General features: G+C 34.5%; 2 long non-coding RNA genes across 2 annotated transcripts in view; both read right to left on the bottom strand.

Moving 5' to 3' along the window:
- LOC147835995 (uncharacterized) overlaps window positions 1–22,511 on the bottom strand; it is a 120,527-nt gene that overhangs the window by 56,616 nt on the left and 41,400 nt on the right. The gene's annotated exons all lie outside the window — the stretch shown is intronic.
- LOC147835996 (uncharacterized) lies at window positions 65–2,138 on the bottom strand. The gene is made up of 2 exons (XR_015495727.1): window positions 1,982–2,138; window positions 65–1,564 (listed from the first exon to the last, which is right to left on the bottom strand). It is a non-coding gene; the product is annotated as an uncharacterized LOC147835996 (long non-coding RNA).

Genomic DNA, 22,511 nt, shown 5'->3' with positions numbered 1-22,511 from the left:
ACAGCCATCCTACATATTTTAATTCAAGGATGATAGTCATAGATAACATAAAATACAAGTAATCTAAGTAAGCTTTCAATAGGTTTTTATTAGTGCATTTTTAAGGGCACCTATTTTACCTCTTTTCAAAGAATTAAGATAAGCCTTTTGCATCTTAATGCTGGTTCTCCCCGCCCACGGTTCCCACATGACTGTCAGAGTGTGCCTCAATTCCCACCTCGGCTGCGTCGGATAAACAGCACAGTGACAGACATGAAGGAAGCAGATCTCACGATGCTACAGTGAGAACTTTCCCAATGACTGTTTGATGTATTTGTTGTGGAGTTAATTCAAGCCTTTCTTCAAGATGACTCATACACAATGGTATTACAAAGGTTACGGACATACACAGACACACACAGGGCTTTGCACTGTTTTTGCATGGCAAATGTGACAGGATACACGTTATTATACATGGCTGTATTGATATCCGTTACGTTAATGTACAAAATAAGCCTGATTTAACGTCCACAAACTGAGATTGAAGCATCTTCTTTTATAATTGTACTGACATGTGGCTGTGGTGATAAAGTACAGACAGTAAAATCACTTTACAAACATGCACTGTTTTAAAAATGTTTTAAAATTGTAAAACTTATTCTTGATCACAACTGATGATGATTGATGATCACAGAGAGCTGAACAGATCTTTTAATTCCAGTTGCTTAAAACAAGTCCTGTCTTGTTGATATGGCTGTCAATCAATTCGGTGGACGGGGAAACCACACTCCTACATCACATTGCGGTAAGCCTTAAAATAGGAGGGATTTTTATCCGATTTTAACGTCAGGAAATTAAAAAAAGACATTGTCTTTATATCACCCCAATATGACTGTGGACTCAATATACCTACACACAGTTCTGTAGAAACAGTTTACAAAAGATAATTTTCACCATAGGTGCCCTTTAAATAATATATTCCCATGTAAGATGTAGTACAGTCAAAGTAGCATAGAAAGTCAGTTACAACATAACAGTGTATATACTGTACCTACAGTATACTTTATTTGCTATACTTACTCTGTCAAGTCTTAGAACAGAGCGATTTAACAAAAAAAAAATGTAGACTGAATAAAACACATTTTCATACACAGTTCATGTAATGAAATGCAGCTATGCATTTTCTCCTTTCAGAGTGTGTTTTTCTGGAGGACGCAGTCTGAAAACCAAGAATCCTCTGGTAACAATGATGACCCCCTTCAAAAAGAGGTCAGCCATTTACACACTATAACTGCTGAGGTAAGCATCAGAGCCCAACGTCTGTCTTTATGTTTTAATCACTCCCAGCAGAGAGATTCCCAGCCTAAAACCAACAACTGGACACATTACGGGACGCCCCATTTTATCAAGACAGGAAAATGAAGTTGAAAACGATAAAGGAAGAGACTTCCTCTGTACTAAACCAAGATCCAGATGAACATCGTAATAGCATCCTTTACCTTTCCATTGTGCTCAGGGACACTGAAGCAATTAATGAACAAGTGGGACAACCCGAGGATGCCTCTGGGATGGCTGAAAAACTCAACTCAAACAAATAAAAGAGAAAACAGAAAGACAGATTAATAAACATCAAATCAAATCTGCTACTGTTTTGTTTTCACATGGAGGTCTCTTTTGTCTTATTCATGTTAAAAACTGTACAGAACAAAAGACACGAACTGTACGTATCAATTTTTCATCACTGCGATCTACTCAGGATGCTATAATAAGCCTTAAAAAATGCATGACATTGAAATCTAGGATTTACCCGACAGGATGCAAGACATAGTTGCTCAAAGGTGAATAATTAACATTACACTACTGCACCTGTTATAACTGCAACAAAACAAGACGTACAAGCCCCTCAACTCCTGACACCTCATTCTTCCGCCCCCCATGTTGTTTGCCGCCCATAAATAATGAAAGCACACTGCTTTTGCAGAGATTGAAGTTTGTAACCTACTGCTACAATCCCGGCTCAGCGCGGAGAACACCATCGGAGCTCGGCATCCAACAAGGTCCATATTGACCCACGACCTCCACTGAGCGCTGCCACGCACACACACAAAAGAGTGTGTGTGGCAACCTGGACACTTTGCTCTGAAAGAGAGTTTACTTCCAAATAAATAGTTAATGCAGCATACCTGTTTTGATGAAATAATTCATTGACGCAGAGTAACATCTGTAATAACTAACTAGATGCCACGTTCGGAGAAAAACAAATTCAAGGCTGATCAATAGAGGCCTTGGGGGTTTATTTACTGTACCCTGATCAAGGCTGTGAGATTAGTATAGGTATAGTGCAAATAGGACCATGCACCCTCACACACACACACACTGGCCCATCCCCTTCCTCACTGCAGCGCTGGACGGTAGATGTGGAGACGCTCTCATTAATATGTCTATGGAAAACAGCCTTCAGGCAGTTGGAATAGAAAGCAGCCCTACGGAGAGTTCGCTGGACACGCGGGCCCATCAGGAATCACCCAGCACAATGCTAAATGGGGTTTGTGTTCGCTTTTACTCAGCGTCTCTACCGCTGCGCGAACTAAGCTTACGGAAAAATCCATAATGCTGAGCAGAATGCATAATGGCACAAAATAACACAGGAATCTAAGAAAACCGCCGCCGTAAACATGAAAGCCAATTATAAGTAATTTATTGACGTCCAAGGTTCCATCCTTAAAATATTAAAACGCACAACGGATTTCAAACAAGAAGATGTGAAGAGAGGTTTTGATGTGGAGAACAGGTGAAGATCACTTATACGGACAAGTTTCTGAAGCTTTGAATGGAAGAACTGCACAAAAATCGGAATCAGAAGCAATAATAAATCCACAGGAATTTGCTTTAACTAAGCCATGAGATAATTAAATGTTAATAGTCCTTGTTTAGCATTTCTACAAGGGATTATAAACAGATAGACAGCGTCTAATTCACATATAGCACACTTCGTCTTTTCTGCACTCCTATAAAAACATGCCGTCTGCTTTGACGCGTCTCGACGCAATCTAAATGATCATTGCTGACCCCGAAGAAAGAAATATGGATCGGCAATGGTGTTCACGCTATTAAAACTGAAAGTGGCTGCAAATAATGAAGAGTATTTTTAAAGCACGCTGAGACAAGAGGACAGGGTTTTTCTTAAACTGTCACTCCGTGAGTAATCATGATTGCACTCCGCGTCAGATGGAGAGAAGGGAGCACATACGCACACTTCCACTTCCCCATCCATCTCTCATCGCATCCGCCACCGGAGGAAACATCTCTCTCCCCTGCTCCATCTCAGACTAGATTTGCGCCTCTTCACTCAAACGGGCAGATGAGGCAAGTGTTACAAATATGTGTTTTATATTCAGCGAAAAATCATAAAGTCAGGCAGAGGTCTTTGGCGCATTATGCGCAGCTCAACCTGCTTACGTGACAAAACAATCAAAACTGCAAAGCAGCCTTCGCTAGATACATTAATTAGCTGATTCTGACATTAGGTATCGCACATGCTTTTAGGTGGTCCAATTATGGTAGGTAGTTCAATGCAAATGCAGATGCATTTCATTACCAAATAAAGCTGGACAGGGTGTTATTCACCAAAAGTCAATTATTTACAATAGTTGAGAATTTATGCAAATGTAATTACAGATATAGAATAAGAAATAATGGAAAATGACTCCCAGCACACAGGCCATGTTTCATACTCGTATATTTGCGTGAAAGCTGACAGCATGTGTGTGTGAATATATTTTTGTGTACATTACTCTGATTGAAGGTTTATAAGTTAAACCACAAACACACAAACCTACAACATATTCTTGACTAAACAAATGGTCATAGCATTGTGCTACTTACAATTGACGTTTAGTTTAAGACTGTTAACTGGATTAAAGCATGTAACTATATTCTGAATGATTATGACATTATAACAATGATTATAGAAATAGTAAGTGATGTTCTGTCTGCAAAGCCATGATAGACGATGGTTAAATGAGGTGCAGGGCAGTTATTTTCCAGTAGATGGCACTAAACTGTGGCTCATTGTCCCAAAGGTGAGCTCTTGAGCAAGCTGAGAAACTGCTACATCACACATACTTTCTTTAAAGTATATATATATATATATATATATATATATATATATATATATATATATATATATATATATATATATATATATATATATATATATATATATATATATATATATATATATATATATATATATATATATATATATATATATATATATATATATATATATAATATATATATATATATATATATATATATATATATATATATAAATATAAATATAAATATATATATATATATATATATATATATATATATATATATATATATAAATATAAATATATATATATATATATATATATATATATAAATATATATATATATATAAATATATATATATATAAATATATATATATATAAATATATATATATATATATATATATATATATATATATATATATATATATATATATATAAATATATATATATATATATATATATATATATATATATATATATATATATATATATATATATATAAATATATATATATAAATATATATATATAAATATATAAATATATAAATATAAATATATATATATATATATATATATATATATATATATATATAAATATATATATAAATATATATATAAATATATAAATATATAAATATAAATATATAAATATATATATATAAATATATATATATATATATATAAATATAAATATATATATATATAAATATAAATATATATATATAAATATAAATATATATATATAAATATAAATATATATATATATATATATATATATATATATATATATATATATATATATATATATATATATATATATATATATATAATTTAAATGTAATAAACATTTTGCTAATTTAATTACTATATTCAAATATTTAAATTCCTTAAATTTAATTTCAGATTTTTTTTAAACACTTGATAAAAGGGCAAGCAGCAGATGTATTTTATGCAATAGCATGTGCACAAAAAAATAAGAAAAACCCTGCTGAATTCATAGGAGACAGTGAGAGTTTCTAAAGGAAGAGCATCCATTCCACCTCACAAACACTTGCACACTTCAGTGCATATATTTCCTCATCAACTGAAAAAGAAAACTGTGAAAGAAAGCAGTAAACTGCTATAGAAAAGATGCGTCTCTTCAGGAACAGTGCAAGAGTCGCTGTGCTGCTTCTGCTCAACGGGGAGCGGGCGCCAGATGAAAGACCACCAGAGGCACGCTGTCTCAGCCCACTATAGACACCTCCGAGCACATAGGTGTGAAAGCATCTGGATCTCGAGCCCTTGTGCTGCTGGGTGGGGTCCGGACAGACTCCAAATGTAGGCTGATGGAAAAGCTAGATTAGAGCTGTCAAAGTGTGGTCAACAATGCCTCCTGGTGCTTTGTTTACCCTGCTTTTCAAAGGCATTTGTTCCTTGATAAGGCCCCGGAAACGGGCTCGCTGGTGGGAACCCATGGAAAAGAATACACTTTCTATCAATTGTGCCGGTCTTATCCCCAGAGCGGTGCGTCTGGATGTGGGAATAGTGAGCGGACCGTATGCTGCAGCGCGGTGATAGCATTCACAGCCCAGGGCCGGAGAACAGGCTACATTCAGTCCGGAGAACCACAGGCTCCACACTGGCCCATTGTACACAGATGGACAATATACTCTATATTTGGTTTAGCACAAAGAAACAAGGTTCGATGGAGAGGGCGCTGGGTGGGAGGGTGTGAGAGGTTGGGTAGGTGCGTTTGTTTGTGCTGGTGGAGGTGAGAGAGGGAGAGAGCAAGTGTGTGTGTGTGTGTGTGTCTGTGAAAGCTAGAGAGAAAGGAGACAGCAGACACTCATATGTGTTTGCAAGACAAGTCATAGCTGTCATAATTAATTAATAGATAATTTAATGAGATGAGTGCTGGAAATTGGTTTGATGGGCACCTCTGTAAAAAAAAATAGCTTCAAACCATAGAAAATAAAAATAATCGCTCATAGCTTTATCTTACCTGAACAAGAAATACAGCATGATACACACATACAGTGCACAACTTTTTCAGGGTAAATACAGGAATCAGAGATTGAAATTCAATACCTTTTCACACCTTTTTTAAGACTCTTTACATACATTTTAAGACCTCATCTCCACTTCAGGTTTCAACCAGTAACATTGCTGACTTTTTAACTTCAAACGAATCCTAAACTAAAACTGTTTTTATATACTGAACAAAACAAAAATGTTAATCCATCTTTACAACCGCAGGGATAACAGTGTTTCCCTGGTTACTGCAGTAAACAACTGCAGTAACTGCAGTTTTATTTATTCATTCCATAAAAATCTATAGTAGTGTACAGTCCTGTGTTATGTTGTCAATTTATGGTGTTTGATGTAGCTCTTTGTTCCTGGATGAACATTGCTTCGTTTCACTGCGTACTGCACTATATATTTTTGAAATGACAATAAAGCAATCGTCACCAAAAGCCTAGTGGTTAAGTGCGCCAAAATATAGCGCAATGGTGCTCATGGCGACCCAAGTTTGATTCCTGACTTGAGGTCTTTTGCCTTTGACTTTCCTGTCTGCAACCTTCACTGTCCTATTCAAACTAAAGGTGAAAAAAACAAACTAAAAAAATTATAAAAAAAAAAAACTTGATATGTATATTATTAGTATTTTTATTATAAGTTTGTATATAAATTTCCTTTAATGTAATGTAATGTAATATAATATAATGTAACGTAACGTAACGTAAATATAATATAATATAATATAATAAAATATAATATAATGATATTAAATTCTGCAGTAGTATTTCCCTGATAACGATTTGATTTTGGTTTAATCTATAAAATACATACAGAAAGAGTCCACCATCAGAGCATCAAGTCAAATTGATCAGCGCCAGTCATTTGGGTTTGCTGTGTTTTGTATGGAAAGCATTAGTCTGACACATGTGAAGCTAAGCACCTTCTCAAGCAAAAAGGAGAGAGAGGAAAAAAAAAAAAAAAAAAAAACTTTCTGCCACCACCGCCACCCACAGAGGCACCACAGTGCATTGGGTAAATTAGTATTATGATTTTAACGGATAAATACCCGTTCCGCCTAATTAATCCCGTACATCACAGGGGGATATGACACCATGGGCCAAACAGATCAAGGAGTACACATCAAAGGTGCCACTGCTGTGAGGGTTCTACAGAGGCACAAAAATCATTTTCTTGTTTATTTTTATGTGCAGATGGTCAATGATGCCGCGGCAGAAGAATGCGGAGATAGAGACAGTTAATTCCTCACGATGGACTGAGAGGACAGAGCATCATCAGCCAGGCCTCTAATTAGGCTCATGCTTTTCAAAACGTCAGTGAAATGCAACATTGGCTAAATCAATAGGACATGGCGCAAATGCATATGCTGCTGGTGTTGGTGGAAACAAATAATTATGCAAAAAGCCAGCTCTCGTATCATGAGGCGATGCACGCTTTAGAGAGCGGTTGGCCTGTTTTTTTTAGATCTAGCTCCCAAATAAAAGCCTGTGTAGTACATATTCAAAAACACCACCCCAACTCAAAGTGTAAATATTTATCACACCAATCACCTCCCTCTCACATTTGTCCTAATAAATCATTTCGGCTTCCTATTTAGTGCTTTCATTATGAGCCGTAATCTGCCTGAAAGCTGCCCAGCACACTGGGGAGGAGATAAAGGTTTGATCTGAATGTAGAGAGAATTTGCACAACATTATTCACGCTAAAACGCCACTGACATTAGAGCAGATGGAGAGATGACTTCTGGAACAGTCCTTTCATGCTAATCAGCTATTGTAAAGTGATCACCAAAAATTAATGATTTTTTTGGTGAATACAGGTGTATGCTGCTAAGTGCTGAGCAAGCTAATAAAAAGTTGACTGTGAATCATGTATGCTAAACATATATTAATTAATCTACTTAATAACATAGCTAATATGCAAGCTGAAAAGCTAAAATTGAATAATGTGCTATACACCTAGATCTGCAACCTGTAAAATTGTCATCTTATGACAAGTTTTTATTATTATTATTAATATTAACTGTTAATTTTTTTTTTACATCTGTATTAGAGCTGCACAATATATAGTTTCAGCATCGATATTGCAATGTGTGCATTTGCAATAGTTACATTGCAGATATGCAATGTTGATTCTGGATTACAGTCGACCACAAGCTAAAGAATTTTATTCATTAATTCATTTTCTTTTCGGCTTCCCTTTATTATTCAAGGGTCGCCTTGGGAGAATGAACTGCCAACTTTTCCAGCATATGTTTTACACAGCTGATGCCCTTCCAGCCACAACCCAATACTGGGAAACAGTCATACACTTGCATTCACACGCATACACTACGACCAATTTAGCTTATTTAAATGCTAACTGACCCAACCGGGGCTCGAACCAGTGATCTTGCTGTGAGACAATCATGCTACCCACTGCGCCACCAAGCAATCTTCAGTTATTCGTTTTTAATTACTGTATTTAAATAGAAATTGTGTGATTTACGAAAAAAAAAAAAGCTTTTTAAACTTAGAACTTTTTTCTTGGTTAAGTCCAAATATCTACATGTCAAGGCAAAACAAGACAAAAAAAACATTATTTTTCTTAACCTATGATTTGTTCTTTAAATTTGGACTAGAAACAAAACAATGCAAAGTAAGAAAACCATTTTTCTTGCATTGTGATTATTCAATTTCTGTACATGAATACTGATAGACTCCCAAGAAAACAGTGAAGTAGTGCTATCTTGTGAAACCGTATTCATATCGCTATATTTATTGCAATTTCAGATTTTTCCAATATCACGCAGACCTAATCTGTATGAAGTTATTCTCTGATGTTATGTACATAAGTATCTAATGTACTTCACTTGGTGTTTATGCATTTACATATCTATTTTTCTTGTTCATTTAATTGAGTTAATGAACGAGGGGGGTCAGGGGATGGGGTTAACAATGAACAATAAATTACTGTTTACAATACATTACTCTTTTGATATTTAATGCGCTTTGACATTCCAAAGTTCAATAAAAAGATTGAAATAAATAATGTGCTACAGTTTTGCTAAGCAATGTAGAGATTCACTCAATTCAGCATCCATAGCTGGCATTGTGTATATTTAAGTAATACAGTAGAATTGTATTTAATTACTCTATCTATATGGAATTTATATGAATTATGAAAAAAAAAAGTTTTTCTTACTTACAACTTTTGTCTTGCTTCAAGTCAAAATATCTACATTTCAAAGCAAAAACAAGATTATTTTACTGTACAAGAAGATAATTTTGCTTGTTTTAAGGGAAAAAAATCTTAATTTTGTGTTATTTTCTCTAGAGTTAAGAATAAAACTATATTTTTACTTGATCTAATTTTTTTTTTTTTTTTTTAGATATTTGGACTAGCAAGACAAGGCAAAGAAAGAAAAGCATTTTTTGCATTGGAATTATTCTGAACCAGAATACTGATAGACTCTCAAGAAAACAGTCAAATAGAACTATTTTGTGAAACCGCATTCATATTACAATATTTATCGGCGAAAAGTTAAATATTGCAATATCAGATTATTTCAATATCACGCAGCCCTAATCAGTATGCAGCTACTGTCGGATGTTATGTACTTATGAATCTGATATTCTTCAGTTTGTGTTTATGTATTTGTTTATTTTTCTTGTTTTGTTAATTGAGTTAATTAATAAAGGGTCAGGGGATGGGATTAGCAATGAACATTATATTACTGTTTACAATACATCACTCATTCCTTAATTAGTTTTGTCGTACAAAAGACCAATAAAAAAATAGGAATAAATATTGTGCTACAGTTTTCCATAGCTGCTATTGTGTTTATTCCAAGTGCAGTAGAAAACCCAGATCATTTTTCAAATATGCATTGACCATAGTATTATTTCTACAGTACACAGTATATATATATATATATATATATATATATATATATATATATATATATATATATATATATATATATATATATATATATATATATATATATATATATATATATATATATATATATATATACTACTTCCACTGTATGCTGGACTGGAAAAAAAAAAATCAATATAGCAGTCAGCTTTAGCAGGGTGTACCCTACAACAAACGGCCTCAAAATAGTCACTCACAAAATGAAAAAAAAGGGTGTTTCCTCGGTCCCGAAGAGAGAGAGAGAGTTTGCCTTCTTCTTATTTGACACAAATTGTCTGTGCACTCTAAAGAAAATGCAGTGTCCTGCCAAGCTGACCACATATTTACTGTTTACTGCTGGCTGTTGCACATGTGGTTTTTGCATACGCTCTCCTCTCCCAGTTAAATCATCTGTGGTCCCTGGGCTTTCTTCTGACATACGCCGCATTTGCACTGCCGCTGCAGCTTAAATTTTTCAGGCAAAGAAGGCATTTGTATGAAATAATAATGACCATTTCATACATTTATATTTATGTGTCTCCGTTTTGTTTCCTTTTTTTCGGTCTGTTCTCTCACAGCAGGAACAATGTCCATAGTCTCTCTTTTTCTCTTAGCTTCTAGTTACAACCGAGGCATTATCTTGACGTGTTTTTTGCTGTTTTTGCGAATTCCTCTTTGTCATACGCATACACACCTGCCCGCACACACTCTTTATTGACAGTAGCAGCTCTGGCGTGTGTTTTTGCTCAGTGTGCCGCTCTCAGCGTCTGCTCGCCGCTCTCTGATATGTGAGTGTGTTGGAGTGGAGAGAGACTGACGGCCCGAGCGGTTCTCCCCAAAGACTGACGCTGGAGATATAATGAAGTGCTCAAAACACCTCCAGGAGCACTATCTAAGAGATGGTCACATGGACAGTGACTGATAATGAATTATAGATTTCAGAAATATCAGAGTGCATCATTAATAACCAATTCACACAGATCATAGTGAAAGGCAGTAAAAATAAGAGTAGCTCCCTTAAGACTTTCAGTAGCAGCATCAGATATAGCTTAAAGAGCAAAAATACAAAGATGCAGTTAATATTTCACCGTATTGTGGTAAAAAGAGGGAAAAATACCAACATCTAATATTCTATAAATATATGCCGTTTATTATTGTTGCTGTTGTATTTATTATTATTATTATTATTATTATTATTATTATTATTATTATTAATATAAATAAAATATTATTATTATTATTATTAATACTTTTTTTATTATTATTATTATTATTATTATTATTATTATTATGTAATATCTATCATTTATAAAAACAAAAATGTCCCATGAAAACTCTGTAAGAAGTTTAATTATAAAAAAACAAGAATTAAAATATGCAAATATTTTAAAAACATTACTAACTGAAACAACGTGATGTCTCAGATGCCAACTTAAACGATTAGTAATAACCAAAGAAATAAAAACCGTGTATATGTACACACACACACACACACACACACACACACACACACACACACACACACACACACACACACACACACACACACACACACACACACACACACACACACACACACACACACACACACACACACACACACACACACACACACACATTTATGCGTTAATTAACAAACAAATACTGTAATAAATGTATTGTTCATTGTTTATTCATATTAGCAAATGCATTAAATAACTATAACTAATACAAACTTATTGTAAAGTTACCAATTCATCATAAAACGAAGGCAGTGTTTTTTAACATTTAAATATTTAATTACTGCATACCTGGATACATTTAGACTTCCAATAAAAGATTATTTGTATATTATGTAGATTATATTTGTATAATATGTAGATTATTTGGTTTATTAGATGCACTCACCTACAGAATCCCAATCAATCTAAAATGATAAATTCTTTCTTTCTAAACAGTTTTAAAACTCATCTGGTGAAATTGTGTTAATATTGCAATATATTTTGAAAAAAAAATATATACAGCAATGTTCCAGCCTTAACACACACACACACACACACACACACAAACAAATGCATGTACATGTATATTACTGTATACAATGTATAGCTGTATTGTGTAAATCGAAATGTAAACTATGCATGTTGTTAAATAACATATCTTACTCCGCTCTTTCTAACAATAAAAAGTCCATGCATCTGTTTCAACATCCTGCGTGCACTCTAATAATTTACTGTACATGTCAAAATTAATTAAAAAGAGCCTGTGAGCAGGATCCTGCCTCTGCATCACAGAGTGAGATTTCTTCTCTGTTACATTAATTGCATCGGACGCTCCCAGTTTAGCGGGAGAGAAGCAGCGTTTCAGTAGCATGTAGAACAAAGCAGGCTGCCATGTACTTTGCCTGAGGGGGCAAAGCTTTCATTGGCAGAGTGTGTGAGAATGTTAGACAATGAGCGTGAAGTCAGCTGACAGCCTCATTCGCCTGGAGAACCTGCACAGTCATCTAGTGTGACAGCACAGAAACTGAGAGCACAAAGCCACGTCTGGCACTCTCTGACTGTCTTTACATGAGCTGCCGAGGAAAGACAGTGTGGAGCTGCGAGGAGCGCTACAAATGTGATGATGAAAAAGCATCAATAATTATAGGCGTTTCAATGAGTCCGAGTCTTTGATTTCAGCTTTTTCTAGTTTTGACATGTTGCTAAACTACAATAAAAGCAATTAGACGTGACAAAGGAGCACCTCTTAGAGGAGAGGCACCCATTTACTATGAAGAAATGCAGGGAGAGAGCAATGATGGGCAATGCTACTTTTAGATGTCAAGTCCAATTTTGATTTAGATTTTTTTTTTTTTCACTTTAACTTTGATTTGACCATACGATAAGATCCTAATTTTTAAATACAAATAAATCTTTGACAACTTGATAATTGTCATAATGTCTTTTCTTTTTATTCCTGTTTACTTAAGCAAATAAACTCCAGATTAAGTTCTCAGACTACCGTTATTTATTATTTGATTAAAAGGATCAAGCACAAGCGGGAAGGATATAGCACAAGTATTACAAAATATCTGTGGTGATGGAATGGATTGCTCTTTCAACAATTTACTTTGGCAATTAAGCAACCAGCAAGAAGGCTGTAACTCGAAAGTGGCTACAATCTGAACCTCTAACAAAGTCTGAATATTGTTACCAAAGTTTAAAATATGGAAAAAATGACTTTTTTCACTAAAACTAAAAATACTTGATTGAAGTCAGAATTATTAGCCTCTCTTTGAAATATTTTTTTCTTTTTAAAATATTTTCCAAATTATGTTTAACAGAGCAAGAAAACTTACACAGTATGTCAAATAATATTTCTTCTTCTGGAGAATTATTTTTTTTATTAAAAATAATAATAAATAAATAAATACATAAATAAATTAAAAACATTATGGTCAATATTTTTAGCCCCTTTAAGCTATTTTTTATATTTGAATGTTCTACAAAACAAACTATCGTTATATAAAAACTTGTCTAATTACCCTGACTTAGTTAACCTAATTAATCTAGCTTAGTCTTTAAATGTCACTTTAAGCTGTGTAGAAGTGTCTTTAAAAATATATCTAGTAAAATATTACTGTCATCATGGCAAAGATTAAAGAAATCAGTTATCAGAAATCAGTTATTAAAACTATTATGTTAAGAAATGTGCTGAAAAAAAATTCTCTCCGTTAAACAGAAAAGGGGGCAAATAATTCTGACTTTCAATGTATGTTTCTGTCACCATGAATTGTAAGGACCTACAGTACGTGACCAGTCTACTGTTCATTTAACTTCTGATCTTATTGTTTTTTTTATTTCTTTCTTACTTTTTCTCTGCCTCTCTTATCTCCTTTAAATTAAAAAAAATAAATAGAAAATATCAATGCTGAAAACAATCTGTGTATTTTCCAGCTTTACTGGATAAATACATGTTTTAAGTTCAAAAGTCTATTTAACTCGAAATCTTTTAAAAATTACAAATTAGTTTACTGTCACCTATATTGAATTTAATGTATCTGTATTTTAATGTTTATTTATTTTTTATTTTTTTTAAAGGTTAAATATAAAGCTCTTACCAGTAGTGGATAATTTCCCATATAAGTATTCAGTATAATCCACATCAATTTACCATGATAATTTTAATATAACTGCATTATGGGACCTTGACCTCCGCTGTTAGCTTTTGATGTTGAAAATTCAACTATACAGTTTAACAAATTGACTTTTTTTTTTACATTTTAGTAGTTTGAAATAATATAATATAATATAAAAGAAATAATATATTTGTAAGTCTGTAAACAGAAAATGTACTGGCAGTTTATTACAAGGTTTTTGTACTTATTATACAACATCAACACAGACAATTTATCACTTTAAACTAGTAAAATGTTACTCAAAATCACTTTTTATTTTTCAAGGTTAAAAGTTGTTGGAAGAAAGATCAATGCCCCATAATGAAATTTAAAAGCATAAATAAACGAGGAAAAAAAAAGGAAGAAAAACATAAATCACCAAATATGTAAAACTGCTAAAATTCTGGATAGTTTTACAGAGCATAAATAATAATAATAATCAAATACGATAAATGTGATTTGATCATTTTACCTGGCAATACATGCAGTCAGGACATCTAGTGAGTGTGTGATTAGAGATCATGATTTATACACATCTCAAATTCTAGCTATACATAACAGAAATAAGAGATAATTTTCAACAACCCTTTTCCCCTTTTGCACAGAAGCTCAACTCTCTTTTACATCCCGGGACAGGCGTGCAGCAGGCGAAGGCCGCGTGCGGGTTGCCGCTTCACTTAATGCTATATGGGGTTAAACAGGAGCAGATGCCTCTCTAGACACACTGGTGTACATTTCAATAGTACAAGTCTGAATCAGTGTTGATGTCTCCGGACAGGAACGTTGCGCTTCACTTGAGTAAAAACAATATATAAGAAAATGCAATAACTGGCCACAATGTACTCCAAATAATACATTTTGGATGTGCTTGCATTAATCAAATTTCATCCTTGTTCGTGGTGACTCAACGTTCCATTTACTCACAGCTAAGTTAGTTCTTTACAAAGGCCTGTTCACGCATGATAACGATGAAGATCTATAAAATCTTTCTAAATGTAAAACGAAAGAAGAGTTCAGAAAATAGCTATAATATTAAAGACGTAGAGAAAACAAAATCATCCGGATCGCTTACAGATTTATTTTTTCCGCAGCTAATTAACAACGAAAAACTTACAGCCAGTCAGATTCAGTTGAAATATAAAAAGCTCACAATCTTTCAAGTTACAGACATCATTTTTTGAGAACTTCTGCTTGATGTTATTTTAAGCAGTCTTTTTTTTTTTTAACAATTATTAAAAAGAATATGACTATCTAGGAAACTAATGATTATGCTATGGGAAACAATGATAAAAATATAAGACATGCAATAATTGTCATACTGATCAATATGTATGACTTGCAATAATTCAATCATTCATCTTATACACTATAGACAATTTCGCTTACCCAATTCATCTGTACCGCATGTCTTTGGACTGTGGGGGAAACCGCAGCACTCAGAGAAAACCCACGCAAACGTAGAGAAGAACATGCAAACTCCACACAGAAACGCCAACTGACCCAGATGAGGCTTGAACCAGAGACCTTCTTGCTGTGAGGCGACAGCACTACCTACTTCGCCATGGCGTCACCACACTTGCAAAAATTGAAATAAAAAATAAAATATCTCGGGTATCCTGTGCTAGTTTTGCCGTCTTTGTGTTCCCTCATTTAAAAATAATTAATTTTTTAGCAATTGATTAGATTGAGACCACGAGCTGGATTCACTGGACAGATGCGTTAATCGCACATTGAAGACACCTGCTGGGTAGTCCCAAACATAAAGTATAATCTAAAAATAAACATCGTTATCATTCATTAGTGTAAAATCAAATATAATTTGCATTATGTTTATATTTAGCATGCTTGGTGTGAATGGTCCTTAAGAATAAAAAGAGTAATAAATGGTGAGTAGGAGAAGTCTGTTAGGTTGTCTGTTAGGTTGTAATAGCTCTTCTAAAACTCCTAAAAATGTCAAAAATGTACCCCTTTTTAAAAACAGCACTTTTCTATTTTTTTTTATTGCATTTTTGATTAACCCTATTCGCATTCAAGTGGTTCTAAAATATAAACGTCAAGACCAAATGCAAGGTTTTTAAAAAGGAGGTCATAAATGGTCATATATACCTGGAAGAAAATATTCTGAGGGCTGTGAAATTTAAATTAAAATGATTAATAATGCTGGAGATGGCTGGCAACTGTTTTTTTTTTTTTAAACAATAGCAGGGATAGAGTTAACACAGTAAACGCTAATCTGAACTAATTTAACAAACACTAAATAGAAATGTACAGGCATAGCGAGTCTAATAACAGCAAGAACACATCACCGGCAGAGTGTCTGCCATGTTTTTGGACCCTGTGCCATCAGGGGAGGTTGCCCTCCATATGCCAACGCAGAGGAAAGGGGGCTGGGCACTCGGGACATATGGCCCACATCTTCTCCAGCGACGCGACTCTTGCACTCAGGACCGGGGATGTGCTCGCCAGCGCTAAACACTTTTCTCATTAGTTCAGGCCAGGAGCTTGATGCAGGGCATGTCAAGAGGCATGTCTGGGAGCCACTCGATATGACAAGGCACAAGTGAGGGGCCAGTGGGCAACATATGGTGCTTATTATGAGAGAAGCACGAGGGTTTTCATCTCCTTAATCAGACAAGTGCTGAGCCATGCACCCTTCTCCCCCAATGAACTACAACAGGAAAACAACACCAAAGTCTCTGCTGAAGCTCACATACAACATGCAAAGCACTAAAATAGTGGAAAAGTGCCAAAGAGCTTTGATACTCTGTAAATCACTCTAATGTGAAAAACGCTGAGCGACATTACAAAATTCTGCTGGACTAAGTGAGATGTAATCAAATCTACTCATTATAAACTTTTTTTTTAGATTGTGAATCATATTTCCCACATTTTATTTTTAGTGTCAGGATTTTATTTTCTTCTTGAGGGCAAAAATATATATAATAATGCAAAAAAATAATTATATGCTTGCTGTAATGCAGCATCTTTGTGTCAGCAGAGATGGCAAGGATCCCTTAAAAATAAAACGTGGAATTAATGACAGAAAAACAACATTTCGGTCCCACCCAAGGGAGGTATGTCAAATTTGGATGGATTGCAATGTGTTCTGACAGACTGCAGCGAAGAGAGAAAAAAAATCACCATGTTTTATTACATATTAATGATTATGGAAATAATCTTGCCTGCCATCTATACACGCCAGGCAAAGCGAGGGTTCAAATTCCCATGCACAGTTCAAACTCTCTGAAACAAAACTTTCAGTGCCACAGTCTCCGGCAACATCTGGCTCCTCATGTAGACACATATTAGGATCAAATTAAGTAGAAATGAATAGGATGCTACATGACAGGCTGCAGATGTTTCAGGCAGCGGTGTGAAAATCTGGGAGCGAGAAACGGCATAATTAGTTCTGGCCTTTACAGCAGGGGTGCCACACTGGGTTCACAGGTAGAAAAAAAAAGAAGAAAAAGCAGGGGGAGACTAATTTAATTTAATCAACTTTGACTGAGTTACCACCACTAAAAACTGAGCATATGTGACTTGATCTCCTGTAATGAAAGGGGTTGACAAAAGACAAACATGTTTCTGTTTGTTTGTGCTCTAATTGAGCATGGTATTCACAAGACACTCACTTGAGTTTTTGTTCGCTAACTGATTAACTGGGGGCAAATATCAAAAGTAAAAATGGAATTTGCTGCAGTAGGAGAAGCAGTGTGATTTTCTTCTTTTTTAATAAAATGACACGCAATGAACAAGTAGTTGCATGAGACATGGAACACAGATGCTCTTGACAATCGGGAGGTAAATGATAATACTGAAACGGTTAACGTATTTTAGAACGACCAAAACAACATTCCAGAAGTTTTACAATGTGTTCAGCATGCTGGTTTATCCATTCATACACATATTTATTTATCATTACATAATCTCTTATAACTAAATCACATGACCTTTTAATGCACATGCTGGAATTTGTTAGGTAAAAGTGTTTTCATTGTAGTTTATGCGCATCTTTTCTTATCGAATAAAAAGTTTATTGTACACAGTTATGCGCATATGTTTTTTACGCACATTTTCAAAATGTATGGGCATCTTGGTGTTTCTGTCAAACATTTTTTTCATGCGCATATCCAAAATGTTGATAAAAATAGGTGGATAAAAAAAAGGTAGCTAATGTTTTACTCAATTATTGTATTAATCTACACAGCAATAAATATTAAATCTGCACATGTAGTCTTTGAATGCATTAGTGTATGGAGCAAAGACATTGTGTTGTTTTCAAATTAAATTTAAAAAAGCTATTTTTAATACAATATGTTGAATTGTATACGCAAGTATACAAGTATATTAGGTTTCAAATAACTTCTAAGAAAATGTTATCACACAATATGTGCTCCATCGTTATTTAATGTGACATTTGATTACGTGAAAAAACAACAACTCTCATATTGACCTGTACTAATTTAAGAATATTAAATTATAAGTGATCATACTGAACTTTTTAAATAAAATTTTAATATTTAGAATTATAATTAGTTAGTGTTTAGGGCTGCACTGTGATCTTTGAAGTGTTTTAAAATGCTTCTTGTTGTAAATATGCTTAAAGTTCTAAATACTATTTGAGATAAACAACTTTTTTTCTTCAACCCATTTACATTAACTCATGGAAAGATGAAAAATAATACTTTGATTCCTCTCTTACCCCTGATGTGCTTCAAAGGTTGTTGTCAGTATACTGTATTATAAAATCAAACATAGAAGTAATTTGGTTTTATATTATATATTATAAGAAACATTTAAATTATATACTGAAAACAGTCACAAAACAGTTTTTTTTCTCCTATTGAACAAAAAAGAAACCTGAAAAAACCTGAAAACAGCTCCATCAACCTGTATAGAATTATTTTTCCTATATGAAAATACCTGTGCTTGCTTGGCACTGAGTCACCATGACGTCAGATTGACATTGTACCCCAACATCGTGGGACATTACATTTTGTTTGGAAAGAAAATCGGGTTGTTGTCAGAACCCAACATCAGGCCGACATCAATGACCAAAATAAAACATCTGTCTGACATTGAACACTTTCCATCGCAGCCTAGAAACAACTAAATATCAACCTCTAGTGATGTTACATCTTGGCGTAATGTGGACGCTACCAAAATTACGTCTATCAGACGTTGGATTTTGGTTGCCATACCTGATGATTAAATATCAGTATTTGACATCAATTTGATGTTGGTTTAGGATGTTAAATCTTTCTTTATTTAACAAGATAAAAACCCATTGAGATAAACATCTCTTTTACAAGGGTGACCTGGCCAAGAGGTTCGCAACACATTCTGAAAAATAATAATAAATCAAAAGTAAAGCTAATATACAAAATACAGTTTAGTTATTCAGCTATACCATATTACAGTATGTTAAATACACATCCATTGAGAAATGGATTATTGTTGTTTGTTATCAAGGACTGTTCCGACTGAAGAGTATTCCAAGATTAGGGGGGGACATGATTAAAGGGTCGCCTCTCCATTTTAGTTTGAACCTTGAAAATAGGGCATACTGGCTTTTTTTTTTTTACCTATGAAGAAGAAAAATTAAATAAAGGCACCAGACCCAGAGCCAGAAGAGCGTTATCATTCAGTGGTTGTTGACTCGACGTTGAATTTTGTTCACTTTCTGAGACAACCTTAAATCAACACAATATTAACATCATTTCACGTCATCATTGGACGTTAAAATTATGTTGTCCCTAGATGCTGGTGACCTAAATCTAACCTAATATTAACGTCTTCGGCTGGATGGTTAGTGTTTTCCAGCTATACATCTTCTTTAGTGTTCAACAGAATAAAGAAACAGTTGAGGGCGAGTAAATAGGGAGTCAATTAAATTTTTTTGTTAAACGATCCCTTTAAATCGGTAAAACTTAAAATGCTACCTTTTTTCCAATATAGTACAGCATTTTTTTTTCCTAAGTTGTGCCAACCACCACAGCTGGCTGTTTTAAACTGTAAATTTAATTCAGTTATTTTTTTAATGGTGTATTATAAAAACATCTCACAAGTTAACAAAAAGATATGGTTAAAAGCTTTTTTAATAAACAAAACTTAATACCTCCACGAGGGAGTCACCCAAAGCGGACTGTTATGACATCAGTGAAGGAATGGACATTATTATTTGATCTGAATACGCTAAACAGGCACACTTAATGGTACTAACTGTCTCTTAAAAGAAAGTCTCGAAGATGCATTGCCCCGGGAGCGAAAAATGTGTCATAACAGAAGTTGTAAGCCAGGATATATTTACTTTCAAATGAGATGCACCGAGTTTGCACAGTTAAAGTCTACTGATAAAAACTAGTTGGGTTTTACCTAGCCCTTGAAAAGCCCTACACAATAGTTAACTCAGTGCAAGCTCATAAAAAGCACAGAGCAGCAGGTTACGTCTGGACCATGCAAGCGCTTTGCCACGTCATCGCCCAGTGTGCCAGCCTGTGCCACTGCTCACAGGTGACAACAACGTGTTACTATGGCGCTGCCGCGAGTCTCGCCACGCAGGGAGATGTGATCACACTTCTTAATGTGACTCACAGGCTGCATTACTTCCAGCTAAATGACACGCTTATGACTTCATTGTTGAATCACAATCCGTTTAATTACAGCCCGGAGATCTATTATTTGCGTTTATTTTCCTAGTGTGGAGTGGAGCTGCTCCACCTCTAAATCACCAGATCGCTCACTGCTCATTAATGTCAGCTCGCAGTGTGTACTGTGTAACAGGGCCAGGCCGGGCCAAGGCCTAATTTACACATAAAGAGCGCTTTCCCTCAAGAGCACATGTCTAATAATAAATAATAATCATAATTCTGTATATTTAGCACTTTGTTAGCCACCATTGTATAGCACCTGGATTCTCTGCTGCCATTTGCAACGTACAAAAGCTCTCATCACACCAGCTATTGATGGAGAGCAGACAACTATATATGTGGGAATGAAGAGGAAGCTGTGATTGATGAAAGCCAATTGGATAATTTTGTCCTGGATGCCAAGGTTTTAGCTCTACTGTTTTGGAAAAGCACCCAGGGATATTTAATGACCCTGAGTTAACATCTCAACCAGATGACTATAGCACTATAATGAGCAGCGAGACATAGAGGCAAAGGTTAAACACACAATGACACAATGGTAAATTTGGGGCTCTCTACAACAACGCCCTACAGGACTGGCTGACATAATTTAAGTGTCAAAACTACACATCAATGACGAATTGATCATAAAAGTATAGAAGCACTGTGTAGAATGTTGCTAGCCAGATCTCCCCATCCTATTATCACCTCAGCTTATTAAGCTTAGATATTTGATCATTCATTTACTTTTATTCTAAATTAGGGGTGGGATGAAATGTTTATTCCATAAGACAAGACGACACACGAGACTGGGTTCATGAGAACAAGGCAAGACTAGATTTTTTTACACAATTTTTAAGAAATCTTCAATAATAAAATATATGAATGGAAAACTTCTTTTATTCAAAAACTTCTTTGGTTCTTTTTTAAAAATCAACCTGTAAAAAATGTTATTTTACTTCTATTTTAACGAATTCTATGCAGTAAAGGACATGCAAACACTTTTTTGCTAATAAACACTACCTGACAAAAGTCTTGTTGCCTGCCAGTTTTAGGAAGAACGAATAATAACTTCACTTTTGGTTGATCATTTGGTATAAAAAGTGGCTTATATGAAAGGCAAAGGGCTCTAGATTACGCTTATTTTACCAAAGTAAAATATGATCATGCCTTGATTTTTAATTATTTAATTAGGACAGTAAGGTCTGACTTTGCTTAGACAAAATTCTTGTCACTTAGCAAAAATAATGTTCAGTACTGTATTGAAATAATAAGTCATGGTACAGTGGAAAAATAATTAATATTGTGTATATGACTCCTATGAGCTTGGAGGACTGCATTCATACATCTCTGCAATGATTCAAATAACTTGTTAACAAAGTCATCTGGAACTGCAAAGAAAGTGATCTTGCAGGGCTCCCAGTGTTCATCTTCAATCCCTCCATCTTACCCTAGACATGCTCAATAATGTTGATGTCTGGTGAATGGGCTGGCCAATCCTGGAGTACCTTGCCCTCCTTTGCGTTCAGGAACTTTGATGTGAAGGCGGAAGTATGAGAACAGGTGCTATCCTGCTGAAGAATTTGCCCTTTCCTGTGGTTTGTAATGTAATGGGCAGCACATATGTCTTGATACCTTAGGCTTTTTATGTTGCCATCCACTCTACAGATCTCTCACACTCCCCCATACTAAATGTAACCCCAAACCATGATTTTTCCTTCACCAAACTTTCTGTGAGAATCTT

Source organism: Danio rerio, chromosome 7 (assembly GCF_052040795.2).
Source record: "Danio rerio strain M-AB ecotype USA chromosome 7, GRCz13ab, whole genome shotgun sequence".
In the NCBI taxonomy this organism is placed as follows: Eukaryota; Metazoa; Chordata; class Actinopteri; order Cypriniformes; family Danionidae; genus Danio; species Danio rerio.
The sequence above is the reverse complement of the archived record's forward strand: the minus strand, read 5'-3'. Positions and strand labels throughout refer to the sequence as shown.